At 44.8% G+C, this 10,207-nt stretch overlaps 1 long non-coding RNA gene across 1 annotated transcript; it reads left to right on the top strand.

The window, feature by feature from the left end:
• Positions 1-73: 73 nt before the first annotated feature.
• Positions 74-8,885, top strand: LOC146175571 (uncharacterized). The gene is made up of 3 exons (XR_014701427.1): positions 74-219; positions 957-1,064; positions 8,671-8,885. It is a non-coding gene; the product is annotated as an uncharacterized LOC146175571 (long non-coding RNA).
• The last annotated feature ends 1,322 nt before the right edge of the window (positions 8,886-10,207 follow it).

The raw sequence follows: 10,207 nt of genomic DNA on the forward strand, positions 1-10,207 counted from the left end.
CGCCGTCTGCTGCGACCCGGTTGCAGCAGCGAAATGCTTCCTGCAACCGGGTTGCAGGAGCAAAATGCTTGCTGCAACCCATGACGTCTTATCCGGTTTAAGAATAACGTCACATCCGGCTATTGTTTTGTCGGTTTTGTGTTGCTTTTAGTAGCAAAATGGCTGGTCGTCGTCCTTCATGGTGGGAGCCGTGAGAGCTGGGTGCTCTCGTGTTGTACGGTACGTAAGCAATTTTTTCTATTCTTTAGATACTTCAGTATGCATGTATTGAGTCATTGCCCGCTGTCTGGAGTTCTACATTTAGTTTTCAACTTCCGTGCGCCCGAATGTTCTGTTGACGACCATTGAGCCTGCTTGGCCGGCAGTGGGCCCGAACGGCCCGAAGGTGTATTATAGAAAGTTTCAATCGAAAGCTCAACGTAGTTCGACACCAAGGAACATGCGGTTAAATACCGCTTATTAGGCCAACCGCACGAAAGTCTCAGTCATGTAAAACACGCCTGACTACCAGTCTTGCGTGCGCCTGAAAACGGCGGGAAACTTGGGTAAGCTTTCCTCAGCGGTCTGGACGAATAATTAATGATTGTAACGTCTTTGAGCTGATGGAGGGACTTAAGGAGATACTAGGACATGACAAAACAACGCGTAGAAGCAAGAAAGGCGAGGATCACTCAGGCCTGTGTGGGAAGCTTTTGTTTCGGTGCACCACGACGTACTAACCATTTGTGCGACGTGACCCTTTGTGTGACCCTCATTGCTGTGACGCGGTGTAGAATAATGATTTAATACCTCATTTTATGACTGCGCACTGTCATGTGTATGCAGGGCCACTTTCTAATTGCGGTGAGGTAAGCGATTTCGCCTTGTGTTTAAAATGCATCAACATGTACTTGTCTTAATTTCTTTTGTGTGTGTAAACATCGCTTATAAGCTGACGTCTAATATTTGGTACGCAGGGACCATCCTGATATGTGTTTTGGAGTCTAGCATGGGCTTGCTGGTTGCTGAGGCTGAACAAATGGGACTATGAAAGGCGGAGGCAGCCTATGCTCCAACGCCTCAAGGTGAGCCCTGTACTTAATTTCAAAACAATTGTTGTGCCACCGGGACTGGTCATTTGTTTTAACTTTTACATGGGGAACATGGCACAGGTCACCAGTTTGCATAGAGTGCATGAATGAATCAAGCAAGCAAGCATTCCTGCAGCTGCAGTGTCCAGCTTGTAGTTTGCAGCCTTTTTTTCTCAGATGCAATCAATGCATTGCAAACAGTGTGCAATGTAACAGTTGATTCAGACTAAGAAAACCAGACTAGCTCCAAAAACAAACAAATGTTTGCACGAGATGGAAGATCAAACCACGCTTTATTGTCTTCTCAATTTGCTGTGAAAAACTGGCAAAGCTGCCTTCTTTAACGAATGATATTCCTGCACAGATTGGTTGTGTCGCTTTTTTGTGCGTGTAACAAAGTTGCTGCAATAACTTTATAGCTTTGCAAACCACTGTGAAAGATAAAATGAGGTCTGCAAGATTGGCATCAATGGCTTGCAAGACAAGCAGCACAGAATATACACCCTGCCAATTCTTTAACAGTATCGCTTGAGCGTCGACTGTCCGAGCAGAAGCAAAGTGGAAATCAGGAGAGGGAACAAGCAGGGAGATGTAATCATGCTGCTTCAGCGAGTGTTGTCTGCTTGGCTGTTCTGCTCCATTGGCAGCAACCCCTTGAATCAAGTTTCATATCGGAGTTCTGGGAGCGCTCTGCTATGTGCTTGTGGCTTCAATCTGTGCAAACTTGTAACGTTCCAAATATTACACTTGTCCCTGGGTGTCTCAAGGATTTTTTTTTTTTTTTTTTTTTTTTTATGCAATGAGAGTACCGATACAACAATTTTTCAAAAGTATCGATGGCAAGAGTTATGGGGCATGTTGGATTTTTTATCGGAAATGTGTGTACTTTGGAGATATTCGCATGATATGCAGATACTATTGCGGCTAAAAACAAACAATGACAGCTTCTCCGGGCACCGGCATGCCTGCCAGCCAATTGTAGCAGGGTTGCTTCACATTGATCAAAGCAGCGTAGCAAACGAGGTTCACTGCAGCAGCAAGAATTGTGAGCACGCCCTCGCACTCTATTGCTTTGTCATCTCCTGCATCTTCCGGCGCAGCAGCGCCGGGCAGTCGACGGTCACGTGGTACTGTTAAAACATTGTCCAGGTGTACACTGCCTACGGTGGTGTCCATTTCGTAGCAGAGGCAATGCCTGCCTAATGTATATCCTCTTCACTTGACGAGCAAAGAAGCATTCTAGTTTCCCTTGCTGAGAATGGGGAATGCAGCCCAATGTCGAACACTTTCTTTCCGCTCATCAGAGATTATCCTTTTATGCCAGGGGCCTTGGCGCACAGCCCGTGGAGCTGCGTGCTGCAGTCCGCCAGCTCAAAATTTTCAGCTGACGTTTTGAAAGCATTGCCACCAGCCCTAATTTCCAACTAAAATAAACTCAGATTTTGTACCAGTTAGTACGCATTCATTTTTGAAAAGGCGTTGACCACTTAATCTGCGTGAACTTTCATTTGACATCACTATGCCTTCAAAAGCAAGGAGCCAGACATCCTGCCTTCTCTTTTATTTCTAAGTGTTCTTTTTTTTTTTTTTTTTTTGATTTTCTTGTTGAAGATTATAAGTGTGATATTTATTAACAGGTGTACCATTTCAGTACCTCTCTCTGAGCGATCCTGAAGCTGCTTTTGTCCGGCATTGAAGTGGAAACAGCAGACATTGCTTTTCTTTTGCAATAATAGGAGCGCTTGGTCTGACAAAACGAAATTTTGCTTATTTTTGTTCATTTTATTGTTATTTACTGTACTTTGTTTCCTGTTGTTTTATGACTTTCTGGCTCCTGGGTCATGAGAGAAAAAGCTTTCTCAATGCAGCCCACGTAGCAATATGAGTTTGAGACCCCCTGCTCTATGCCCATAATGGCGTGGGGATCAATGGATAATTCATAATTAGTTTGTCTGAAAGGTAATTGTTTAGCAAAAAGCGACCATATGCCACTGGTCGGCCCAGACCCACAACCTCCGCATCATGGTGTTAGAAGTGTGTGAACGGGTCGCTCCGCACCGAACAGTAAGTGGCAATACCGATGCTCTGATTTCCTTAGGCTGCCGAGAGACTGCGTTGACTGTTGGTGGCCGCGGGTTCGCTGGGTGCCGCAAGGATTGCCAGTCAGTTCTCAACTTGCATCGGTGCACATTTTGTTTTTCTCGCTGACGCCCCCACTCCACGCCTTTCTTCGATCACGGTATATTCTAAGTTGTAATGTAATGTAATGTGGAAAAAAAAGTGCATTGTTCACCACTGCAATACAGGCTACGTATTCTGCAATGAAAAATGTCAGCTTTCTTCGGTGCGAAAAGATGTCAAACGACTTCAGCTATGGTGGCCGGCATACTAAGAAAGGACCGAGCTATACAGCCACTGTTTGTGAGGGGCACTTGGAGCCCAGGTTTGTGTCCAAAACATGGACGACAGAGTTAAATGGGCATGTGCTGCAAAGCGTTGCGCGTTGCTAGCAAAGGAAGCGGTCCCCACGATATTCTCTGCCTGCCTTGCCTACCTTTCAGACATCGAAAAGTAGAAAGCGACCCACTGAAAGGCAGCCCCAGGAACCGAAAAAATAGAAGATCGTCAAACCTTCTGTAGAAGCGTCAAGTGAAGGTAGCACGCGCTTCACACGACACTGCGTGGGCATGGACAGGCCCAAAAGCTGAGTGTGGCTCAACCCACGGCCCGTCTGGGCCGACACATGAACATTTTTGCTGGACTCTGAGTGGGCTTAAACGTACGGGTCTGAGCCGGATTCGGGCTTGTACACATGGGGCCGATGTCCTTTATAGTCACTTTGTCAGAGTAAAATACACATTCGCGGCGTAGCTGCAGCGAAATGGATAAAATAACCATGGTACGCTCCGAGAAAGAAGTTTAGTCTTCTTGGCTTATTTATTTACTTATTACGGCACCGCGGTGGCTTGGTCATTAAAGCTCTCGAGTACTGAGCTGGGATACCCTAGTCTGATCCTAATTGGGAAACAGCATTTTGGTCGAAGCTGAAAGCATTGCAGGCATATACTTAACGATGGCAGTTTCATTGAAGAATCCCAGGTGGCCGAAGTGATCTGGAAGCCTCTGCTACGGCGTCCTCACACTTTGAGCCGATTTGGGACCATTGCTCCAGAGACATAGCCCTTTTGTTGTTTTTTTGGCGTCATGTACACTTTTTTTTTTTTCTCCACGTGAAAAAATTCAAAACCAAATGTGGGTATGGTTTTCATTTCAATCTGTTGATTGGAACGTCTCATAACTGAAATAGCCGCAAAGGCTTGATAGAGTTTAGAAATGTCCTTGATGATGGAATAAGATAAATCTTGAATGAGCAATTTTTAAATCGAGTCGATCAGAGTCGTAAACAATTAGGCGTGCGCCGGCCACATTGAACGATACAAACGAATATATGAAATTACTCCCCTCGGTTACTAAAGAGCAGCAGTCAAACACCGCTCCTGCATGTTTTAAAGCGTAAAATGCCATGTGCGGGTTACGCTGGTGTGGTGAAGCGTGAAGTTCGCCTAATAAATTAGAGTAGCGCCAGGTGAGGCTGTTTCAGCTATCAGCGAGCACAGACAGTCTGGTCTGCAATAAGGCACTTCTACATATGGTCAGTTTTATACAGTCGTGCCTCGTTAATATGGACACTTTGGTTTCCGAACAAAACTGTCCATAAAGCGAGTCATCCATAATAACGAGTCATGAATAAAACGAAAAGAATTTTATTGAGAAAAAAAAGAATTGTAATTAATGACTTCTTTTGTAGATAACGGTGTGCACTTGACACAAATTTTGACAGAACACCGGCAATTTTGAATGCATTATCCTTATCATTGTTGTCTTCGAAAACTGGTAGTGGAGTCTGAAGCAACTCGCGTACAATGACACACGTGATGGTGGGCTTTGTGTTGGTGTTGGTTTAACTTTCGAGCATGAATCGGCGTCCGATTTTCTACTCACCATCACTTTCAAAATGGGCTCGGCACTGAGCAAAGTAGCCGCTAAGTAGCTGCTTGAGATTCTTCTGAGGCGAGGAAACAGTCGAGCTGTCGATACTAGTCCCTCAAGGCTTAGATTGACTGAGATGGCTTTTGCTGCTTGTGTTCACAGATTGCTTGCTTCGCGCCGACGTTCAGCTCTGTTCTTTTGCGTTTAATTCCCACCATGCCAAAATCCAGACTCCAGTTGAGGGTTACAGGCTCCTGATACTTTGCACTTTCTTGCTTAGTTAACCTTTCTGCCTTTCCGTTCTTCTGATTCTTTCTTTTTTGCCTTGTACTGTTTCCGTAAGGAAGCAAGAGTCAAATTGGCAAGCTGCTATGCGGAGGCTATAGAGCATCCCATCTTCTTGGCGCCGTTTCTATGTGTTCGTGTAAGACAAACACTGCAAGCTGAAGTACAGTTTAGAACGACGATTAGCCGACTACGAAGAGCTCAGACCTTGTCAAGGCCACATCGTTGACTTAAAGCGAAGCCGACATGCGGACCCGCCTCAGGTGCAAAATGTGGCAGTTCGGCAGCAACAGGGACGAAAACCAGGAGCCTGAGAGGGAACCGCGCCCAGGACGGGACGCCCGGTCTCGGTTGCATGCTCGTACATCGCCTTTCTTTTGTCGCCCTACTTTGTGAGTGTGTCTTAACTCTCACCGAAAAGAGTTTACGGCTTCATGGAACACATACTGTGCTTTGGGAAAGAAAACTTCAGTTCCCACCACCACTGTATGCACTTTTCTTTCTTCCTGTCATTTCTTTCTTACGCTTTTACCGGCCTCTCTGTTCACGTCCAGCAGAATTTATTGCAACCACATGTTGCTGTTTTCCCGACTGCGGCGGCACTGCTGCTGCACCCAGAAATCTCCTGGTTCTCCCCTTTCAGGGTCTTTCTTACGCCAACCCTCGGTTTGCTGTGTAAGTTCCTCTCCGCTCTTGCGCCCCACGCTCACTTTTATTCTTTCCAACCCCACAGGACTCGTTCAGGCATCCGGTTGTATCGGCTGTTGCGTAGGTTCGCGGGCGGCGTGCCCTTATTTAACTTGCGTTCGGACTCCTCTGCTTTTTTTTCAAGCATTTTCCATATTACCGAGACAAAAATACATGGGCCCAAGTGGGCCGTGTACATTCTTCCCCTGTCCATTGTCCAGACAGCGAGTTTCCATATTAACGAGGAATAACTACACTGAAAAAGTTTCGTCCCCAGAAAAACTGTCCATAATTCGGGTCGTCCATATTAAAGGGGGAACGACTGTATACCACTGGAGGCTAGGAACTGGAAACCTTATACAAACCACTGGTAAGGGCCAACATTCGAACGCTTGATGAGGTGCAATCTTTTTCAAGGTTGGTGTTCAACACTCGTGACGCCTCAGCCACAGATACAGTCTTGCTGCCGCAGCGGCGCCATCTTCTTCATGCAGAATCAGCGAAGAGCATTGCAGCCAGAACACGCGCCGGCCCTGGCGGCGGTGCTGTTGTGACCTATGATATAACGGCACCTCTCGCACACCACAGGGCGGGCACGCCACCTGAGCTTCTTGTCTTTCTTCTACCGCCGTCACCTCCAGTTCAAGATACATTAATTCGAGAAGAATATTGGCTTTCTCTTTCTTTGATGGAGGTAGTACCTACGCTTGACGAATGGCAGTTTTGGCATGGCGTGAAGGCTACATACGCACGCTATTGGCTACTTTGCGTTTCCTCCTAACCTTTCTACGACGGCGCAAGAAGTCGTAGGGTGCTGATGCTCCGGACCAGGATGGGGGGGTGATGATGAAGTACCAGCACCTCCAACCAAATGTTACGATACGGCAAGCCGATGAAAACAGGAGAACACAGGACAGAGAGATGGTCGATGACAGTGAGATGACGTTTAATGAAAAGTGTTGCCGGGCCTAGCGCGAGCGCTCTTGTCCGCGCCACTGCCCGCTTTTTCTTCTTTGATGTCGTCCGTAACAATATCATTTGACTTTAGAAACGTGCTCTAAAACAATTTGAATGCTTCAAAACTTCCGTTTTATAGCTTCAAAGTGCTCGAGCCTGCTTCCACCTCTCCAAGTTGGTTTGTGGTTCAGGTCATTATTGACAGTTCTGCATGACTGAATTGATGTCTTCAGTTTGGAGTTTTGGGGAGGGTTGCATCCATTGGGAAGAGTGAAAATGCTGGCTGAAGATAAGGAACGCAGCATTATGAAAATTCCGATTGCTATTGGGCAACCATCTCATGGATGATGGCACTTGAAAGCGTTTTGACTGGAGGTACCCGCACTGCTTGGGCTAGGCCAGTGCAGCACTTCATCTTACAGGAGCATATGCACCTAATCTTGGTCGCATTTTGCTTGTTAACGACATGCAAGACATTGCTCTGTACAGATCATCACCTGATTTTTATCTTCAACAGCCAAATAATCTATTATTGATTTTTTGTCTTATCTGTTTCAGGGTGTCTATACTCCATTAACACACTGAATGTTGGTAGTGCTGCTACTGCACTTAAAGTCAAGTGTTGGTCTCTGTTTGCAATATTTTTTAGCTGCTATGAGAAGTAAGATGCTCATGGACAGCCTCCTTAACAACATGAACTGGTGTATTTGTGATGAGGACTGTATATCAAAGACAGCCAGAGGTTTTATGATGCTGGCATTGTAGCAACTGTTGTGGTGCTGCAGTTCGATGAGGGATTTGGCCATCTTGTGGTTGTTGCCTGTTTGCTGTGGCCACCCTCAAGTAAATAGCTGTGGTCCTGTCACACAGTTTGAGAACTTCTTGTTACTTGTATGGAAACTACTGTTTGGCACAAAATGACTTGTGGCTGCCATCATGTGCGTTATAGACATTTGGGTGGAACAGTTCCTCATTCTTTTTCACAGCCCATAAGAAGGATTTCGCAAGTTTAGAAAATGAAAAGTCCACAGCTGAATTAGTCGCGATTCTGGAATCATGCTGTGTAGTCGACAAACGCTACAGTCTGAGAGCAACGCATGTCGTCTAATGAACAGTGCAAGCGAAACTTCTTGGATGCAGCAGCAAATGAAAATGTGCACACATGGTTTTCAAGATGTCTCAACGTTTATTTATATGCTTCACAACCTACCAAAGCCCGCACGCTTGCGTTATACCAAAGCAAAATCAGCTGTCTGTTCTGATGTCTGCGGCCAGTATTGATAACTTCATATCAGTTCTTTACTACCCATGGTGTCCATTTCTGCTGTGCATGTGCACTGCAGTGATACATTGTCACATGCATGCAGAGAGCACTAGTACTGGCCTTACTTAGGGTAACCTTTTCGCTGTTTTGGCTTTTCTCGTTCTTGAGCTATGCTACAGGGTGCACACTTTTCTTTTTGTCTAGTTCCTTTGACGAGTCATGAATTCAGCATTTTTGCTTCTTTCCTTTGTGAGGGTGTAGTGACCATATGCAAATCCACTATTAGAATATATGAGCTGCTGCATAGTCTGCAGTCCTGTTATCTTTTTATTTAAATTTGGTACGTCTCTGAGTTTCTCCGGGTGTTTTGTTATTGTTCTGAGCTTGCATTCTTTTGTTTTTTTCTCCCCATGACAGCCGACCCTGCACGTGACTGATACTAGTCGAGAGATCACAACAGCTGCCCACCTTTCAAAGCATGGCATTCCTTGGCCCAAGTTGACTGCTCTCTGTGCTACTGGCTCAACAGTGTACTCACAAGTCTGCACTTCACTTAAGAGCGTAATGGCAACACACACATGTTGGCCATAGCTTCCCATAGCTTCTGTGTCAAAATAAAGTATTCCTACTTATGTGCCTTTTCATTCATTATTAACGCACATGATTGGAGTAATAAACACTCCAGTGCCAAAACACCATGTTGACACGCTCATTTATGTTTAGACTGCCAACCTTCTGCATTACTTCCCTTTTGTAACCTACCTAGAAAGGTAAGTATTTACTGTATGTGTCATAGAACCACATGTATTTGTTATTCCTTTTGAGACTGGAAATAATCCGCAAAACCAGTAAGTAAGAAAAGTTCACAGATATGTTTCGTAGACAATTTTTAGAGGTAAGCCCAATGAAGATGTTTCGAACTGCAGACAGGGACTGATGATAAAATGGCAAAGTGGGCGGTGTTTGTTGAATTGCATTAGATTGGTTTAATTCAGTATTTTGCAGATGAGCAGCAACTTTCTTAATTGCAATGCTTGCTTACACCCATACTGTCACCTCATGTAATGCTCAAACATTTGGCAGTGCTAATCACTTTACTAAAATATTGAACTCTTGGCCCTTCAAAGTGAATTGTGTTCAGTAGCGAGGTGACATGCTTGTAGCAATGAGATCAGATCTAACCTTGGATACCCGCTTAATACACTATTGCTGTGCCTCTTATGCTACTGGGATGGTGAAGCAGCATACTGAAAGGGCATAAAAAAAAAGTGTGTGCAGTAATTCTTTACATGTAACAATAGTTCAAGCCCTCGCCTAATTTAATTTGACTGCATTAAAAGGCCATATTTACCAAAAAAGGCAATTTGAGTGACAAGGATGAGTGGCAGATAGTATGACCGGATAGACTGGTCTGTGTGATGTGAGGGCCATGGTATGGTCCAGCTGCCTACCCAAGCAGCTCCTTTGACATGAGAAGAACTCATTGCCTTTCAGAATCCCGTCAGATGTGTGAGTTGGGAGTTCATTTACATAATGTGGTAATTGGTAATTTTACAAATTGGTATGTGTGATAAAAGTGCAAACAAAGATTGGCGAGTCAACCAGTAGCCAACTAAATGTACAGGGATGAGGATACAGGAGTCGTAAATGCTGTGGCATGTTTTCCTTAACAGCGGTGCTGAAGTGCCCCTGAAATATTTGTTGCATTTGCTCAATTTATGTGTATTTCAGTTTCTGGTATAACCTTTCCCACACCTTTAGGCACAGTAATTGTAAGTAAAATTGGCAGTTAAAAAAATAGCATTGTCAAGATGACAGCGTTCCAAAAAATGGAGAAATAATAATTAAGGTACGTATAGCAGCAAAAGTTGCTACACTGTACCATCAGCATACACGTGTGATCCCAGCCATTTTTGGAACCATAAATGCAGTATTAACATCAGTAGCTTATCAA

Source organism: Amblyomma maculatum, chromosome 10 (assembly GCF_055883805.1).
Source record: "Amblyomma maculatum isolate TAMU_Amacu chromosome 10, ASM5588380v1, whole genome shotgun sequence".
Taxonomy (NCBI): Eukaryota; Metazoa; Arthropoda; class Arachnida; order Ixodida; family Ixodidae; genus Amblyomma; species Amblyomma maculatum.